Here is a 20934-nt window from a genome sequence, read left to right as displayed (position 1 = left end):
TATGTGAGTTGCTGCAGCTCCATCATCCAGTTTCATAATTAAATCCTGAAGGAGGAGGGAAGTGACATTGCCTATATCAGGAAAGCAAAAGTTTCCCCAGGAATATTACTTTAGGACTCTTTCTATTTCATTACAACCCAGAAAGTAGTCAAGAAGGGAGGTTGAAAATGGAGGTGGGTTAGCCAAACCAGAGTGTCTGCTGCAGCTTCCTTGGCATTATCAATTGTAAATATGATCTCCAGCAGCATGTGTTTATGTCTATGGATAAAGAAAAGAGACTATAAGCAGGCTCCTCCCAGATTCCCTTTAGGCCCTGGTGGGTACTCAGTATTCTTTAACATTTCCTTTAGAGATTGTTAGGTCTAGAGAATTACTGGCTCACTACCATCTTTGTTATTGGTATTGCTGTGACAAGTAAGTGTGAGAAGTTTCTTTGAATGAGTTTTGAATGTAATTGTGCTCTTAAAATTAGTATTACTGGGGCCAGGTGGTGGCACAAGAATAATACAACTAGATCCACATGGAAAGGGCCCTGGGTTTATGTCCTGGAACCTCCCTAAGCACACTGGGCATGCACGCATGCCCATGGTCTTGACTGGCTTGGGCTTGAGTGAATTGTGGCTTGGGGGCATTGCTGGGTGTGCCCCTTTCCTTCATGGAAGAAGTAAATGAATGGACTTTTAAAAAATTTAGTTTGACTTGCCTAGTTGTGAAAAGTGGATTAATCAAACAGAAATTATTTAAAAAATGTCATATCTGATTTGAAGAGGTAAATTATGAACTTATGTTCACCTCAACCCGATGGGAGTTCTGACAGAATTTTCTTTTCTTTTAATCCCCAGCTATTAATGTGCTTTAATAGCTTTAGTGAATGACAAGAGCCTTATTATCTCACAAGACTAGATCACTATTTTATTGGAAAGTCTTTTATAAACTTTTTTTTTGAGAGGTTTTTGCGATAGGGCACGTGCACTCACCAGACAGACAGAGAGAGACAGAGAGATAGAAAGCGAGAGATCCCCCCCCAGGGGGGGAGGGCCATGCCACAATCCCTTCTCTGTTCTCCTCTCGGGATCTTGGGCATGCATGCACACACGCCTGGCATGAGTTTTAAGCCACCGGGTCCGGGACATGAACCGCGGTCGACTACGTGGGAGTCCAGTGACATAGCCATTACGCTAACTGCTGGTCCCCTATAAACTTTTTATATCAAACTGAAACTGGCAGCCTCTTAACTTCTGATTAGTAGTCCTAGGTATTTTTATCTGGAGTTCAATGAGATGAATCCCTATTTCACATGATACCATGTAAATATTTGAAATCAACTTTTATGTTTTCACTCTGGCCACCTGATCTTGTTTTCAGACTAACTGTATTTTAGTAATGTGTAACCTAACACATATCTATTTGTCAATGATCTTAGGTTTAAATTTAAAAAAAGAAATTTTTAGAGAGCAGGATGTCTGGCTTCTGAGTGGGAACCCTAATATCCCAAGTGACAAAAGAGAGAATTAAAAATGGGTGATGTGGAGAAAGGCAAGAAGATTTTTGTTCAGAAGTGTGCCCAGTGCCCCACCATGGAAAAGGGAAACAAACACAAGACTGGCCCAAATCTCCATAGTCTATTTGGGCAGAGACAGGTCAGGCCCCTGGATTCTCTTACACTGATGCCAACAAGAACAAAGGTATCACCCGGGGAGAGGATACACTGATAGAGGATTTGGAGAATCCCAAGAAGTACATCCCTGGAACAAAAATGGTCTTCACTGGCATTAAAAAGAAGTCAGAAAGAGCAGAGTTGATAGCTTAGCTTTAAAAAGCTACAAGTGAGTAATAGGTGGTCACTGCTTTATTTATGACAAAACGGAAACATCTCACCTTTTTTTATGTGTATCATATTTTAATTGATCTCCTACACCAGAACTCAGATCATGAATGGCTGACAGGATATTTTTGTTGGACAGTCCTGCTTTAAGTAAGAGTGCCTTGGTTAAACAGACATTGTTGGGTTTTTAAAATTTTAATAGTAATTTCAGTTCAGTAAGTGCTATCACTATTTGCCTTTTCTAAAGATATAATTGGTAATTCATTCGTGATGCTCATCTTTGTACACAGACAGTGAATGCTATCTCAAGATCTACTGGAGATTGGTTTTTCAATTAGGCTTATATGTAACTGGTTATATGAATTATAAATGCTGGAGAAATCCCTCCACTTCTCAAAACCATGCAGAGTCACCTGTGTTTTAATTTGTGTTCATTAACCTCTTAAAGGCAAGGGATGAAGATAAGGTAGTGATGTCTACTTTATATGTTTGGTCATAACTATGCCAATCTCATTAGAATTCCCTGTATCTGAAACACTGCCGTTTACTTATTGAAAGACACCTTAATTTGGTTTGTGTATACTATCAAATAAAGAATATGTAACACTTTACGTATTTTATAAATGATTTGTAAGGTCAGATGTTTTTGAAAATCGGAGCGACAAGGTACAAGTTAAATTTGACCTTTGAATTCTATTATCTAAATGAGACTAATTTCTATTACAGGATTGTTAGACAACTGTTCAAAACCACACAGAAACTGAAAAACTGCTGTATATGCGTGATTGGTTATGGTGCTTTTGCCAGTTTATTAGAAGGATTCAAGTAGAGGCAATATACCATCAGCATAGATTTGTAAACGATGCCTCCATAAGCCTTAAGATAATTAAAAACCAAATAACAGATAAAAATAATTTTAAAAACTTTTAAAGATATACTGACATGGGGACCAGCAGTTAGCGTAATGGCTATGTCGCTGGACTCCCACGTAGTCGACCGCGGTTCGAGTCCCGGACCCGGTGGCTTAAACTCATGCCGGGCGCGTGTGCGTGCGTGCCCAAGATCCCGAGAGGAGAATGGAGGAGAAGGGATTGCGGCGTGGCCATCCCCCCTGGGGGGTGATTTCCTGCTTTCTGTCTCTCTGTCTCTCTCTGTCTGTCTGGCGAGCGCATGCGCCCTATAGCAAAAACCTCTCAAAAAAAAAAAAAAAAGATATACTGACCTGTAGAAAGAAGGGGACTCTATAGATGTTATAATGAAATAGTCTAGTTCTTTTTATTCTTGTATGACTATTTTTGAAGCCCAAGATTACATTATTTCATGTAACCTTTTATTCTTCAGTTAGAATAAGGTTAGTTGAAAATGGTCTCATTTTAGATACTTACCTCAATGTTGACTCAAGGCCCTGCTATGCTCAAGGTACTTAGAGACATGTTTTTAACCATCCTCAAACTCTTTGACTTACATAATCATCTATCCCAATGATGCTCCATTTGCCCGTCAAGCATCTTTTAACTGGTCTTATTCAAATCTATTATATTATGCTAATATATAGTCCCTCTATGTAGGTATTTTTGGTGAATGAGGGAACAAAGGTTGGACATTTTCAATGAAATGTTATAAAAATTCACTATAAGGCTTCTAGAGAGTTCTTTAACTTAACTGATTAGAATCTTTTTGGGTTTTTTTTGGAGAAGTTTTTGCTATAAGGCGTGTGTGCTCGCCAGACAGACAAAGACAGAAAGCGAGAAAACGCCCCCCGGGGGGATGGCCACACGGCAATCCCTTCTCTTCCATTCTCCTCTCAGGATCTTGGCACACACACACACACACACACACACACACACACGCCCGGCGTGAGTTTTAAGCCACCGGGTCCGGAACTCGAACCACGGTCGACTATGTGGGAGTCCAGCAACATAGCCGTTATGCTAACTGCTGGTCCCAACTGATTATAATCTTAAGACTAAATATGCTATTGGAATGCTATGGATCCAGCTGCGGTGGTGCAGGTAGAGGTCACTGTGCAATACTGAAGCATTATAGGAAGGCCCTAAAATTGGATCCTGGCTCAGTGTGACCATGCCAGGTGCACCTGTGAGCTTGACTGGCTGAGAGACTGGGTTGAAGATTGCAGTTGGGTTGGACTTCATCAAGGGAATCATTCTAAATTAATTATATAAATAAACTTATAAAAAAAGAGTATATACATAAACAAGAAAAAAACCTGACATAGCAGGAAAATAAAAAGGAATTATTCTGGAAATGTTCCCTTTTATTTTTTCAAAATATATAAATATAGGCTAAGTAAAACAGAACTTTAACACAGAATGTAGCAACTGTAGAAGAAATATAAAATGAAGATGAAAAGTTTTTTATTCCAAGAACTCTAACATGAAAACTGTATTTTTAAATATAGAAAATAAACATTTAATGATGTATTATACATGGCATATTAAAGGAAAAAGAACAGATAGCAAAGAGATTAGATTATTTGCCAACATTCTTAAGGACAAAGGTATTATGAGTTTTTTTACTTGCAAATTGCTTTTTGAAGTGTACAGGTTGGATGTGAGCAAACATTGGCAAATATCCAGGCTATTCTGGAATTTATGAACTAACTAAATGTAGCTAATTCTATGAGACCAGATGGTAGCTACCTGAAAATTTTAAATTAACCCAAGAATGAAATTGTTGAACTGTCAGCCAAAATACAAAAGCTTTTCTTATAAGTACAATGATTCTACAGGATGAGAGTGTGTCAATGACACCTTGAACATGAGAAGAGTCCCTTATGAGACTATGGAAACTCTAGCCAGGAAGCTGTTATTAAAGGTTGGACCACTGCATACAATGAAATTTCTAATTGAAGACAACCTGATTTCTGAAGAGAAAATCGTACTGGCCTAATGAATATATGGAAAGAATAGAAGAAATGTATTCATTTTACATACATTTACAGAGTCCCTGCTATGTATATGGGACTGTGCTAAGTGCTTAGGAAACAAATTTCCAACTATTCCCAAATATTTAATATCTGAAGGAGGAAAAATGCAAACTAACATAATTGTATTTAAAACATTTAGCAGTCACAAAATGAAAAATTATCTGTTGATGATAATGTGTATGGTATTATCTTTGACTGGACTAATATACTGGGAAAGTTCATTTTGTATACTAAAAAGATGTACATTTGATTAAATGTAAAAAAATGTTCACAAACTTTATGGTTTGGGGCTGGACCCATAGTACACCAGTTAAGCTCTGTGTTTGGGGAGCTAGGTTGCATATGGTCTACTATGGTTCGAACTTTGACCCCTGCAGCTTGATAAACACAAGCAGCATGTGTAGATATATTCCCAGGATCCTGATGGGGTGGAGGAATGGAGGAAAGGAAATTTTGGTGTGACTAGTCCCCATTGGAGAATTTTTCTCCCTCTCTCTTTCTGGTGAGAGCATGTATCCTTTGGCAATAAAAAATAAATAAAATAAAATAAAATAAAAAAGCTTTATAGAGTTTCAGGATTTTATGTTTGCATTTACTACCATACTATGCCTTAGAAACAGTGGAATCAGGAAGCATCATTCTGTATACTTTTCTTTCACTTAACTTTCACTGAGGTTAAACCTTTTGAAATTGAACAAGAAGGCAAGCATCCTGAAGAAGCATAAACATTATGTTGTAAACAGGAGATAGTAGGGGAAAAAAAAAAGTTCATGGAAGGATGAAGGGATATCACTAAATGGCAGCAATCAGCTTACAGAAGTGATGGAATGGGGTAGCCAAAGGAACGAGTGGACAGTTTTCAAAACTACAATTCCATTAGCTGAGTTTAAAGAGAAAATAAATTGAAAACACATTTCTCTCTGAGAGCAAAGACAGTGATATCCTAGATAGACAGCCTACCCCATCTCTGAGCTGCTGACTTGGAGGCAGACCTCAGACATGGAATAACACATGAGGCACACACATGCTCTTGTGAACTAGCTCCCATTAGATGTGTTCATAATACTGGTTAAAGGAACTAAAATGAGTGTGCACTTCTGATTCTATTTGGTATAAATCTTTGAGGGTTTGTTTTTCTTTCTTTCATGAGAGAGAGAGAGAGAGAGAAGCACCTTCTACAAGATCTCATGCCATGGAACCTCCCCCCTACACCACTGACCCAGCCCTCCCAGCCAGCCAGGGTCATGTGCATTGGTGGTGCACCCCTGGAAGTACAGGTGGACTGGGAAACTGAACCTGTGGTATTTCACATGGATCCAGTATGGTGGGAGCAGTGTATTACTGCTGCACTACCAAGAGACTCAATGAGGATTTTTATTTATTTATGTTATTATTGTTATTTTTGTTAGGTTTTGCCATAGGGTATGTACACTTACCAGAGAGAGGCAGAGAGAAGGGAGATAAGCATTCACCCCTCATGGGGGATGGTTACCCTGCAATTCCTTCTCCTCCATTCTCCTCTGAAGATTTTCAGCTCACACACAAACTCGTACCTGGCATGATTTTCAATCCGCCAGTCTGGGATTCGAACCACAGTCATGTGGGAATCTAGCACTTTAGCCACTATGCTATTTGCTGGCTTTTTCAATAAGGATTTTTAAATAGCCAGAATTTTTAATATCATGTCTGTTTTGAAACAGAATGTGGGGGATCAGCAGATAGCGTAATGGCTACGTCGCTGGACTTCCATGTAGTCAACCGTAGTTCGCGTCCCGGACCCAGTGGCTTAAATCTCACACCGGGAGCATGTGCGTGCGTGCCCAAGATCCCTAGGGGAGAATGGAGGAGAAGGGATTGCGGCATGGCCATCCTCTGGGGGGGGGGTGATTTCTTGCTTTCTGTCTCTCTCTGTCTTTCTGGCGAGTGCACGTGCCCTATAGCAAAAACCTCTCCAAAAAAAGAATAAGAATGTGGGAATCTACAAGTTGTTTAAATTGCAGTTTGGAGATCTGCTATGATATGTATGTGTATGTGTATGTTTGTGTACATGAGAGAAAGAGAAAACGAGAGAATAAACAGACACAGATAGGCATCTGACATAGTGATGTGGATAGACATTAAGATAGAGTTTTGGTGTTTCAGTTCTTAAGGGCAAATATATATTTAACAACACCAAGAAATTGTGTAAGGACTTATAACAGTTTCATTCATTATTTAACATGAAACTCTTTATGGTTCTTACACAAAATCTCGTACTCATCCTAGGCATCACTGGTCATTAGAACGACCATCACTATCTTTACGCTAATAGAAAAGGAAAGAGTAAATAAACTACCACCCAAATTAGGTTAGGCTCCCCTGTTATTCACTCTAATGGCATGCTATGCTTTTCCTTTGGGTATTTATCACAATCAAGCTCAGTCACTATTTGTAAGAGGTCCTTCTGTGTCTGCCATGTTGACTTGGAAGGTCCAGGATGGCCCGGGATGACTCACTGCTGTATCTCAGTACCTGGCCACTGACATATAGTAGATTCTCAAACATTTTGAACAAATTAATGACAGGGTAAGTGTCAGGGATATCAGTGATGAGGAGAAGAAAGTTAAGGGTGATATGTAGCTCAGGAAAGTCGTGAGGGTCGCTGCTGGGTTCAAGGACCACTGTAGAGTGGAATTCGGTGACAGGATGAAAGGCACCTTTTATTAATATGACTTGATAACACCTAAAAACTAAAAGTAAAACAAGACAGCCAGGCAACTGGATTCACATGGGAAGGGTACTATGTTTGCATCAAACCCCTCTGTGTTCAGACCTTCCGAGCAAACCAGGCATGTGCATCAGTGGCCATGAGCTGGGCTGGCTAAGAGTAGGAGTGGATCATGGTGTGAAGACCCTGTTCAGATGCCTGTCTTGATGTTTCTTTCTCTTTCTCTCTCTTCATCAGAGAGCTATCTAAATAAATCACTATTTTTTAAAAAGTGAAACAATGTATACATATTTAGTTTTAGGCTCATTTATTTTTAGAATCAAAGTATGTGTTAAACCATATATTTCATCTTTAGCCCAAAATTCTCGAGTTTATCTTTTACATTCTTTTATATTCTATATTGAAATGTTATTTCCTGGTAGCAATTACTTGAGAATGTTTGCTTCATGATCGTTCATTAAGCTGTTCACTTTTGATATGTGCACTTCACTACATGTATATTCTACTTCCACATAAATTTTCCTTTAAAAGACATTGACAATATTTAATTAACATAGACCCATTTATAGCTAGACCTTTGCAAAGCTCTGATTCTTACTCAAACTTAAAGACTCCTAAAGAAAGACTCTCTGTCCTTGAATTGCAGAACCCTTGAAGCATTCTGATTAGTTTTTATTTCAACATGTTTACTTTGCCTAGTACCTAAAACAACTTTGAACTTTCACTTTAAAGACTCTTTTGACTCTAATGCTCTGAGTCATGTTTCCTCCCAGTTGGCATACTGGAATGAATAGGGTCAACACATCCATGAGGTACAGTAAACTCAGTGTCCAGGGACCACAGTGCCTTGAGGGGTTTATGAATGTTTAGACTGAAGAGAATGTTTTACTGTATTAACATATTTATAAAAACATATCAGTTGCAAAATAATTGTAAATATTTTTTACAGAGAAATGGATGTGCAAAGGCAAAAATAGCTAGTGTCTACAAAAATCATCATGTGGCACTGGGGATAAAATGAAGTAGAAAGATTAAGCCTAGTATCCTGGAGCACAATCTAGTCTTTCAGAGATAAAAATCTACTCCATATTCCATAAATTAGATCACACAATAATCTAGCCTATACAAATTGTCATCTTAGTAAAATATAATGTTTAGATTTATATAATGTGAACTTCATATATGAGGAAATTTCACTAAATCCATATAATTTTATTTTTTATATATTTAATCACTGTACATCCCTTTGCTTGTAAGCCAAATTTACTCAACATGAATACGCGGCACACCAGTCCAGTAGAGGATATAAAACACATTATCATCACAGATAATAAGCCGTTTCTGTGTCCCATAAATGTCTTGCCCCTCTATTTTCCACCTTAATTTCTTTCCTTACACTCTCCCCCTTCTCCCACTTTCTTCCCACGTTGTCTCCAGAGTCTATAACTATTTTTAATGTTTTTATGTTCTCTATCTCTCAGTTTCCACCGTGGAGTGCAGACAGTCAGTATATGTTAAATGGCGACATACACAGTCTCTCTTTCATAGCCTGGCTTGCTTCACTCAGCAGTAAATCTTCCATATTTGTCCACTTTTTATCAAATTTCAGGGCCTTGTTTTTTCATGTCTGAATAGTATTCCATAGAGTGTATGTGCCACACTTTTTCAATCCATTCATCTGTTTGTGGACTTTTTGGTAGGATCTAAGTCTAACTTTTTTTTAAATTATTTGCCTCATCCATGAATGAGAGGAACAGGGAGAGATGACACCCTCAACAGGGTCATGGCACTGCAATCCTCCCCCAACCTTCAGTCAGCCCTGAATCATAGGCAAGCTTCTGCCTGGTATACTCAGGGAGGTCTCTGGACTTGAACCATGTAGGATTGCCTCCCAGAATTCATGTTTTACTTTTTGCCACTGTCTGGTCCCCAGTGAATTCATTTTTTAAGTTGCAGTTATGATTGATCTCTCTCTCTCTTCGCCTCACCCCACCCTCTCTCTCAGCTTATCCTACCCTCACTGGATGAAAAGTAGGGTAAATCTATGTTATAATAGTCTAAGATCAATAAATGGAAATAAAGGACAGAAACAGGGTTCGACAGGCTGTCAAAGGAAGCTTTTCATCACAAACTTAATCAAAATATTTTTCATTGGATATTCACTCAACCTCATTCAAAAATATTAATCTTTGTAATGTTTTCCTTATGCCATGGACAGTAGTTAAGTTTGTATAAATGAGAGAGAATTTTTCAACATGTGGTTTATTTCTTTCTCTTACAACCACCTAAAAGTAGGGCCCAATCAAAAGTCCTAGGAGACTTCACTCAATTCAAGATAAAGAGCTATTTTGAAAAGATACAGTTACTCAGCAACTAGCAAATTAATAAGGCATGCCATAGGTGAAGAAAGATTTACTTGCTATGGATATTTTTTAATAGCTTAAACTAATCATAAACTACTTTAAGCAAGTAGACAGTGCATGAGTGCATTAGAGAATTGGGTATCTGATTGGTTAACATTGCTATAAGGATTTGGAACAAAATAGATGAAGAAAAAAATCTAGGACATGATGCTATAATAAAATAGGCTTCAATAACTGTGACTGACACTGCTTAATATACAATTACTGCAGAGATTTTTTAAATTGAATTATATAATTATAGAATAATGAATTTATTTTTTGAATACTGCAGACATTCTATTCTCGCTCTTAAATGCAGGGTGTGCATTTTAACCTTATCTTAATTTGGACCCCAACATTTATAATTGTGCACAGGTATTTTAGATATTTGTGAATAATTTGTCCAAACTAGCCATTATTTCCAAATCTAGAAGTTCATAGGAGTTATAATCCCACCAGACCAAACACTGAAATATCCATCAATTTCTATATCTACCCCACAATGACTATTTACATTCCCTGAGATCATTTTAATAATCATAAAATTTTATTGGTGCTTGCAATGCTGACCAACCTTCTGGCTCCCAAAGCATCTTCTGAATTTGGATGCATATTTTTGCCTAGTGGGACCAGTTTGAATTCTGTGAATCAAATTTTAATTAAAATAAATTAGCTTCACTGTAGGCTTTCTGATGTTTTCAGTTTCAGTTTTAATTATTCATTTTAAATAAAGAGCTGAGTTAAAGAAAAACTTAAGGAAAGAGTATAGATATTTTTCTTGAAGGAAACAGAAATAAAAAGAGCAGCAAGAAGTCAGAGGTAGGCAAAAGACGTCTCATTAATATCATTCTAGATAAATAAGTGTCATGTTAAACTAGATCTAGAAGTTGGTGCCTCATTCTCTTTTAAAATCTGGTAGAATATGGGCCAGCAAGTGCAGGGTGGTTAAGGCACTGGTCTCCCACACTACCAACCCTGGTTTGAGTCCCGGACCTGGCCGCTTGAAAATCATGTGCCTGTATGTCCAAAATCCCAGGAGGAGAATAAAGGAAAAGGAGTTGCAGCATGGCCATCCCCCCCTGGAGGATGATTTCTCACTTTCCCTCTCTGTGTGTCTCTCTGGCAAATGCACATGTCCTATAGAAAAAAAAAATGTAGGTTTTTCACCTTTATTTAAAAAGCAGCATTTATAACATATTGCAAGGTGGAGGAAGAAAAAGACTGATTTAGTATCAAAGGAGAGAGTCTAGAGGCCAGTGTTGGAGGTTTGATTATACAAATAGTTCACAGCAAGATTCAATGGTCCCTGTTTCATGCTAGCCTCATCAACGTGGAACTGTATCAAGTTAAATGACAATAAACTGTACCAAAGTCTGAGAAGAAAATGTGGAATTTTGGGGAAGTGAAACAAATCTAGGAAAGAGAAATAAATCTTTATGAGACTAAATGGGTTGAGGTAGAGAGACAAGTCCTAAGAGATGGGGTTTGCTTTCTAGGAGTCACAGCCTTGTGAGGTATCCAGTGTCCGCTCCAAAGATCCAGGTTTCCTGGTGAACTGAGCAAAATCTGAAAACAAGGGAGCCACTTCAGATTCCACAATGCTTTCTGAGCCAGAATTAAAGCTTTGCATTCTATATGTTCCCAGACTTCAAGTGTGTATTTAACCAGTAAAGAGTGGAGCAGTTAAATAGTTGGCCACACTAGTACTCCCTTCCAATTTTAAAGAGTAATGCTAAGGAAAACTAATTTATCCCACTTATTCTAATCCGTCTAAAGGGAAGGATAAATAGCTCAATTTTCTTCTTTCTACATACAATATCAAGTCTTTCTAAAAGTGTCAGTCTGATGCTAGATTCCAGATATTTTGGGGGAAATATAAAAGTTTCAGGGAATTTAAGATACAAGAAAATTAAAGTGACTTCTTGAACCAGCAAAGGACCTGGAGAAGCAATGGTTTGGAGTTAAAGAACTGTGATTTTGTTGTTGTTGTTTTTGTTAGATACGGAGGAGTAAAGCAGTTCCCTGGGGTGGATTCACCTCTCCTTTATTGTGTATTTAGAGCAACACTGCAGAAGGAAGGAACTTTATCTTGCATGTATGGTGCAGATCCCAAGCAGAGTAATAATCAGACATGAACAGACTTCTAGAGCTCCCCCACCCCACCACAGTTGACAAATATCAAACCAGACCAGAATCCACCCAGAGTGATGGAATCACAACTGGGATTTGAGAGTAAGAGGAACTCTGTAATCCATCCAACTGACTTGCCCTTTAAATTACCAATTTGTTCAGTATTAAGATGAATAGATCCTGCAGAGTCACTGTAGATGCTAGAAGCTAAATGAGCTTGTGCCACCTACCTCTGTCCTGGGTCTGGCTTGTTTCTGATGTTAGAATGCTACTTCAAGTTATTTGTTGAGTAAGATAACTGATCAGGAAAATGCATTCTTTATTTTTCTGTTTCAATTTTGAGTGGGCAATTTACTCATGAATTTCAAAATTTAAAGCAAATAAAAGGCCATGTCATAAAAATATTCCCTTTTATCCCTGTCCCCAAGCCACTTTCCTTCAAGTCTACTGAAATGATCAGTTCCTCACATATTCTCTCAGAGATGTGATGTACTTATATAAGCAAGTATCTTTAGTCCCACCTCTTTTTGCATAAACAATCAAGTACTACATGCATGTTCTACACTTTACTTTTATAATAAATGTATCATGAAAATGATTCCAATCTGTACATAAAAACCCTTCCTATTCATTTTAAATGACTGTATATTATTCTATATTTAATTTCTCTCATACTGACTGACAATTAAATGACTTCCAGTTTTTTGCTGTTATAATTAAACACTACAATGAATGTTCTTCTGTACACATTATTTTATACTCTTTAAGTACTTACGTAAAATAACTTTCTAAAAAGCAAAATGTAAGCTTATAGTATAAATACACTTACAAGTTTGATAACAATTGCTAAATTAAAATCCATAAAAGTTATAGCAATTTACTCTCCTTCTATCATCAACATCATTGTATTAAATATTTTGATATTGCTAGCCCCATTATAGTAAAAAAAGTACTCAGATTGGTTATAATTTGCATCTCTCTTATGGGTAAGACTATCATTTCATATGTATAACAATATTTTTATGTCCATTGCTGGGACATATTATGCTATCCAGATTTTAAAAATAAATTTACATATGACTCCTATTCAGATTGTGGGGTCACTTTTGTGGACAATGCAGTGAAGTAGGTCCAACCGTTTGTTGTGCATAATGATCAGATATAATAAATACACAATATACTAAATACATAGCATATATATAATATATATAATAAATATATATATATATATCCTGCCTTTACGAGGCTATGTCCATCATCACCTGCTTCCTAGCAGACAGGATTAAGGGGTAGGAAAAAGTGAAGTGAAGGAAATAACTGTGATCAATAAAGCAGGCTACCCACACACTCTAGGTATGTTTTTGCCATAACCACAATAAAGGTACCGTAATAACAGATTGAACATTTCCTTACTGAAGCCCTCATGGAGAAAATAAAAGTGAAACCTACTTATTGACCACATTTATTTAAAAAAAATGATTCATGGAAATAGTTAAAATTTGGAAAATAATAATTAAACAAATGAAATTTTCCACTGATTAAGCTAGGTCAAGACTCATGAATTTATAGTTTACCAAAATATTAAGTAAAAATTAAAATTCTCTTTAGTTATATAGACTGCAAACTGTGGGTTAATTATGTAAAAAGAAGAAGTAATGCATGAAAGCTCAATAAAAATATTTTTAGACCCCCAATGATTTGAATATTAAGAACTTTTACTTGATAAAATTTTCTTTTTAGTATGGGTCATCCATCTTGCTTTTTGTAGTGATATGCTACTCTTGACCATGGCTGTAATTATGGTTAATTTATCCCAATTTCCTTGGTTATAAGTATTTACAGGACATGGGAAACAAAGCCATCTCTCTTTAAAGCATATCTGAAAACATGTAAAAAGCATATAAGTATTTATGGACAAACTAAGAAAACTCAGTCCACATACCAGAAACCAACTATGGGTTTTAATATTCATTACATCCGGGGCCCGCAGGTGGCATAGTGGTTGAGTGTGCTGGACTCCCACGTGGCCAACTGTGTGTGGAGTCTCGGACCTGGAGGCTTGCTTTCTCACTCTCCTTCTCTCTCTCTCTCTCTCTCTCTCTCTCTCTCTCTCTCTCTCTCGTCAAATTAAAAAAGAAGTAAACAAAATAAATTAAGTTAAATAAACCATTTTTAAAAAATATTAATTACATCTAATCATTGGACAGCATCTATAGGTGGATACTATGCTTTACAGAGGGATAAGACTATTCTACCACAGTTACTGTATAAATAAGTCTATGGAGAAAACAAATGCTAAAAATTGGTATGTCCAGAACCTAAATCAACTTTGGGGAGCCTGACATAAGGATGAGGACATAAAACACGTAAGGTATCACCTAAAATGCCTGACTATAAATCAAATGTTTTTATTAGTGGGCATAATGTAACATTCACCTGAGTAATGGTGATCTCCCCAAAATTTCATTTTTAAAAATCTCAAGTAAGGAAAATAATCTGTCTAATATTCAAATATTATTAAAATCAGCAGTGCCCAACCTCCTGGCACCAAGACAGGCCTCATGGAATACAATCCCTCCATAGCAAGGGGGTATTCCTGGGATAACCCAAGTGCACCAAATCCTCCATGCACCCCATTTTCACCCCTACCACATTGGCATGTACAATGAAACAATCACACAACAACAGGGTTTGCAGGGTTTAAGCTCCTATGAGAACTCAGTACCATTGCTGATCCAATAGAGGTAGGGCACAGATGGCAATGCCAGCCATGGGGAGTGGCTACAAACACAGGAAGCTTCAATGGCTTCGCTGCCTCCCACCTCCTACTACAGAGCAGGGGAAAGAGGGGTCATCAGGCCACGGACCAGCACTGGTTCATGGCCCTGGGGTTAGAGACCCCTGATTAAAGTAACAAACGGTGGACCAGCAGGTGGTGTGGAGGTTAAGGTGCTGGATCCCACACAGCCAACTTCACTGATGATGTCCTGATCCAGCATCTTGAGAATCATACCAGGCATGTGTGCATGCATGTCCATAATTCTAAGAGCACAGTGGAGGAGAAGAGATTGAAGGATAGCCATCTATCCTGAGAGTGATTTCTCACTTTCCCTCTCTTTCTCTCCCCCTATCACTCTCTGGTGAGTGCACATGCCATATAGTAAAGAAAACAAGACAAATAAATGAACAAACAACAAATGGCAAAATGCATAGGGATTACAAGAATCAGATCCTGAAGTGTAGGCAGCATAAGCTAGGACTGCTTGAAGAAATCTTTACGGATCCTAAATTATATATCCTAAATTATATTGGTCATAAAATTTATTTACCTGGATTTCACTGGAGCCATCTACTCTTTTAAAATTCCATGATATATAGGTCAAACTTAAATAGATGCTGCCAACTACTAGAACATGTAAGAACTATTCAGCTTAGCTTTAGGAACAGCTTAGTGAGGTTATGGAAGTCAATGAGCAATGTTGTAGTGTCGTTTGGAAATTGTGAGTCAGTTCACATTTAATTATAGGTCAGACTTTGTTCATGTTCAAGAAACGGAGGTTGTTAATTGGTTAGAAAGGGCTTGCAAAAGAATGAAACTTGATTTAATGGACTTGTAGAAGTACAAAGCAAAGTTTCACGATAAATCATGTACTTTGCAGGCTCATACACAAAGAAGAATTGATAATGAATATACAGTTAATAAGACATTGCCACTGATGATTGAGATTTTAGTGTTGGAACATGACTTTTGTTTTTATTAAAAAGTAACATGTCTGCAGAAAAGTGTACACGCACTTTAATGAATTATTACAAATGAAATGCATCTGTGTAATTACCACTTAGGTTAAAAAATAAAACATGAGGGCCAGCAGGGAGTGTGGTGATTAAGATGTTGGACTCCCACATGACAGAGTGTGGTTCAATTCCCAGATCTGAAAATCATGCTGGATGCATGTGTGTGCATGCCCAAAATCCCAGGAGGAAGATGGAGATAAAGGGATTGTGGTGTGGCCATCCCCCTAGGTGGTGATTTCTTACTTTCACTGTCTCTCCCTGTCTCTCTGGTGAATGTATGTGGCCTATGGCAAAAACCTAAGGAAAAAAAAAAAAATATATATATATATCACCTTGAAGGCCACCTCATGACCCCTCCAAATTTCTAGGCTTTTCTTCTTCTATAAAGACAATCTGGCTTCTAACAGTGTAGGTTAGGTTTGAACTTATAAATGGTATATACACCTGTAATTTTTTTGTATCTGGCTTTTGTTCAATAAATATAATGTTTGTGAATTTCTTCCATGTTCTCATGTTTTTTAAATTTATTTCATTTTAAGGTGCAAATTGCTCAATATTATCTCAAATATATATAAAGAAATGAGATCTACTGAGAGTGGTACAATAGCCACTTGTGAGCCTCAGGAGTGCAATGTCATTTTTGTTCTTCCAATCAACCACCTGTCCCACTTACCTCAGTGAGTTCTCCTAATCCTCTGGTTCATATTCCAAAATTATGATTACTCAGCATAGAAGAAAATACCTGGGTATGCAGTGGTATTTTATATTCAACTTCAGTTGGCCCTTGAACAATGCTAGGGTTAGGAGCTCTGATCCTTCACAGTAGAAAATGCATGAATAGCTTTTGACTCCTCCAAAACATAAATACTTATGTCCTACTATTGACTGGAAGCCTTACCAATAACATGGTTAATAAATGTGTATTTTATATGTTTTATGTATTACATACTATATTTGAGAAAGAGAAAAAAAGAGAGAGAAAGCAAGCCACCAGGTCCATTACTTGAAACGCAGTTGGCCATATGGAAGTGTCCAGCACCTTATACACCTCGCCACCTGCTGGTCCCCAAGAACAGAAATATTATTAAGAAAAATACATTTGCAGTACTTTTGAAAATACTTGCATATAACTGGAGACAGCTGCATTTCAAACCCAGATTGGTTAAGGGTCAACTGTATTCTACCTGTGGAAAAGACACCAATTCTAGCAACTGATCAAGAATTTACTTAAAGTATCTAATATTAAAATCATCACCCTTCAAAGACCACACTGTTAAGATTTTAATTTGGGGGACCAGTAGTTGGCATAATAGCTATGTTGCTGGACTCCCATGTAGTCTACTGCAGTTCGAGTTCCAGACCCACTGGCTTAAACTTATGCCAGGTGTGTATGCATGCATGCCCAAGATCCTGAGAAGAGATGGAGGAGAAGGGATTGTGGCGTGGACATCCTCCCTGAGGAGGTGATTTTTCACTTTCTGTCTCTCTGTCTTTCTGGCAAGCTCATGCATCCTATAGCAAAAATCTCTCTCTCAAAAAAAAAAAAGTAAAAATAAGTAAACAAATATTTTAACTTTTAAAGCTAAAGAAAAATGGTTCTTTTCAGAATAAGGGAATAGTGTTTGGAAGAAAATTCTGATAGCTAGGAGTATCAAAACTCAATGGGCTGAGGAAAGAGAACTACTTCAGTTTGTAAATCATCTTAATCTGTAGGAGAGGACTTCAAAAAGTTCGTGGAAACGCATATGATATAAAAATATGCATGGATTTTAAAAATCTTTGCATTAATTCAACACATACTTCAATTCCATTTTCCATAAACTTTTTGAAGTCCTTGCATATCTTGTTAATATAAAGTGGGAAAGTCATAAACGTGGATGTTAGATAAGCAAACAATTAAATAAATATAGTAGGCTAATAAACATAATACTAGCCAATTTAAAACTTGTGAATAGACGACCCTCAGCTATAGAGGAACATGCACCCCTGCCTAGCAACTTGCCTTGCTGTGATTGGGCTGGGTGACTATTTTTAGTTGTCTTCTGTCGCTGAGCCAGATGAATGCCACCCCTTCTTTCATTTTACTTTGGATAATGGCCAAATAGCAGGATCCACTATTCCTTAAATAGCATAGCTCTCATCTGTTCGCAATCAATAGGAAAAAATTTAGCTGTGGAATATGCCATGTTCTCTTGGGACTGAGAGAGCTTTGAGCTACTTGTCACATGACTTTTGCCTCTGTCTTTGAACAAGTGGAATGGTAAGATGTCAATAAGAGGGTACAATCCAGCCAAACTTAACTCAGGTTTCTCTGAGAAAATATTTTATATCATTCAAAACACGGGAAAGTAACAAAAGAAAAGGATTTTATTTAGTCTTTTTATCTTGGCTGATACCCTACGAATTTTTGCATGCTGTCTTCCCTTTACTAAAGGATAAAAGAAGACTACCAATCAGGACTTCAAGTGAGAAGGTAAAAATGGTCAAAGTGTCATGTGGTCAGTTTCATTAGGTTATGGTAGGGTAGCAAACAACACCAAGATATCAGCGACTTGCAATACTAAAGTTTATTTCTTGTTCAGATTATATGTTGCCTAGAGGTCAGCTGCTGTCTCTCCTTCACTATTGTAAGTTCCAGGCTAAAAGAGAAGTCTGATTCGTGCTTCATGTCATGGCATGAAAGGATATAAGAAGATTAAATTGGTGTGATAAATATTATTTAAAATTTCATATATAACCAAACCAGAAAAGCAAATAAAAGTAAGAGTAGTTGTGTTTACTACTGATATGTTCAATCATAATATGCTTAATTAATCATATTATCCTCCTAAGTGACATTTTGAAAACATCGAATCAAGTACTGTGTAGTTCCCAGGTATATTGACTTATTTGGATTTTGTATATTTTTATAAAATAAAAAAAAAATAAAATTCTTGGTGGTAATACAATTAACCAATAAATAAGTTGGAGTAATATGAGCTGTGATAATAAATTGTCATAAAAACTTATATTAGCTCAGATACAATAGAAATTCATCTATTGCCCACAAATCAGCCCAACTCAAGAGTTCTGGCTGGTGGGCTGATCTCTGCATGTCATCCTTCAGGGTTCAGAGAGATAACCACACTGCAATAGGCGACAATTTAAAGAGTGCTTTGGGGGTTGCCATTTCAGTTAGCCATAAAAGAAAAGACAATAGGGGACACAGAAGCCTTTGTGACCCACAGGGCCATCCCTCAGTTCTGCTCTCATTGTAGCTGGCGGATATTTAGGCATTTAGCCATATCAAATTGCAAAAGAGGTCATGCTATGTAGATTCTCCTTTGCTCAGGAAGAAAAGAAAAATGAGTTTTTTCGAAGATGGAGCTCTTTCACTCCAAACCAAAAGTTTGTTCAGGTAAAGAAAAAGGTTCTATTACACAGTTTCTTGATACTTGGGTGTAAAGCAATAACTTCCATGCTGAATTGCAATAAGAGCTAGCACGTACAGAGAACCTACTCCCTTTCAGAAATTGTTTAATGTAATTATTTCTTCTTCAAAGCAAGGTCAGCAAGTAGCACAGTGGTTAAGGCCCTGGAGTGCCACATGGTAGACCACAGTTTGAATTCTGGGCCTGAGGGCTTACTTTCTCACTTTCCGCCTCTCTCTCTCTCTCTCTCTCTCTCTCTCTCTCTCTTTGTCATGTGCACGTGCCCTATAGCAAATTTTAAAAAATAGTAATAATGACAGTAATAATTCTAGCTTCGTGTGTATCCTCCATACTACAGAGGCTCCTCTAGGCCCCTTCCAGGAACACTCGAGGCGACTTCTAGCCGACAAATTACTGTTTAGCCTGCCCAGACCAGCCCTGGCCAACATCAGGGACTGCCCCTCCAGTTCAGAAGTCTTTGCAGAAGGTGGCCGGAGTGGGAGGACCTCTGTTCTTAGCTCCCTGTTCCCCACCCCCAGCGTTTGGAGGCATCCACCCGCTAGGGACGAGGAAGTGTGTGAGTCCAGCTTTGGTGCCAGTGGGTTCCTGCAGCAAGACTGAGCAGTTTCCCGCACCCCATCACCACCACCACCACCCCCCCCACACACACACAAGACTCTTGGAACCATCCTCGCCCCTCTTTGCTCTCTCCTTACTCCAGAGACCATCAGGCGCCATACCCCAAACGGCGTTACAGTCTGCAGTAAAAAATGGCCGCCAATAAAACATTGCGAAAAATGGGTAAGAAACAGAATGGAAAGAGTAAAAAAGTTGAAGAGGCAGAGCCTGAAGAATTTGCGGTGGGAAAAGTACTGGACCGACTCATAGTCAATGGGAAGGTGTGTTATTTCCTGAAGTGGAAAGGATTTTACAGATGCTGACAATACTTGGGAACCGGAAGAAAATGTAGATTGTCCAGAGTTAACTGAAGTACTTAATTCTCAAAATGCTGGTAAAGAAAAAGATGGTACAAACAGAAAATCTTTATCTGACATTGAATCTGATGATAGCAAATCTAAGAAGAGAGATGCTGCTGATAAACCAAGAGGACTTCCCAGAAGTCTGAATCCTGCGTGAAAAATTGATGCCACAGACAGAAGTGGGGAGTGGATGCTTCTCATGAGATGGAAAGATTCAGATGAGGCAGATTTGGTCCTGGCAAAAGAAGCAAATATGAAGTGTCCTCAAACTGAAATGACTTTTTATGGAGAGAGACTAACTTGGTATTCTTGTCCAAAAGATGAAGCTCAATAATTGTTTGCATTGTTTGTATCTATCTATGTAGATATAGATATCTAGATATCTATGCACTAGATATAAGTATATCTAGATAGATAGATATAAATAAAATCTGGGTCTTGGATTTTTATTGATGGTATAGCTGAAGAAAGGAAAACCAGTAATTGTAGTAATCACAATGTTATCTAATTGTATATTACTTACTTTACTGTAGATATGGGTGAACAGTGGTCAATAAATAGTTTTATGTTCCTTTAAAACATTAAATAATTCTCAATTTAAAAAAATTAAAATACCTTTTATACAAGTCATCAAGTCTGGCTCAGGGATACAGAGCATGGTGGAAAATGACAGTGAGAAGGCCAGGAGGGATGCGTAGATACTAGCTAATATACAGTGTTCAGCAAGTTGGCCATTAT

General features: G+C 37.7%; 1 pseudogene; it reads left to right on the top strand.

Moving 5' to 3' along the window:
• Positions 1–19986: 19986 nt before the first annotated feature.
• On the top strand, positions 19987–20530 carry LOC102486400 (chromobox protein homolog 3 pseudogene; annotated as a pseudogene).
• The last annotated feature ends 404 nt before the right edge of the window (positions 20531–20934 follow it).

The sequence above is a fragment of the Tupaia chinensis genome, unplaced genomic scaffold (assembly GCF_000334495.1).
Source record: "Tupaia chinensis unplaced genomic scaffold, TupChi_1.0 Scaffold000154_1, whole genome shotgun sequence".
Taxonomy (NCBI): Eukaryota; Metazoa; Chordata; class Mammalia; order Scandentia; family Tupaiidae; genus Tupaia; species Tupaia belangeri.
This window is presented reverse-complemented; position numbering and strand designations above follow the sequence as displayed.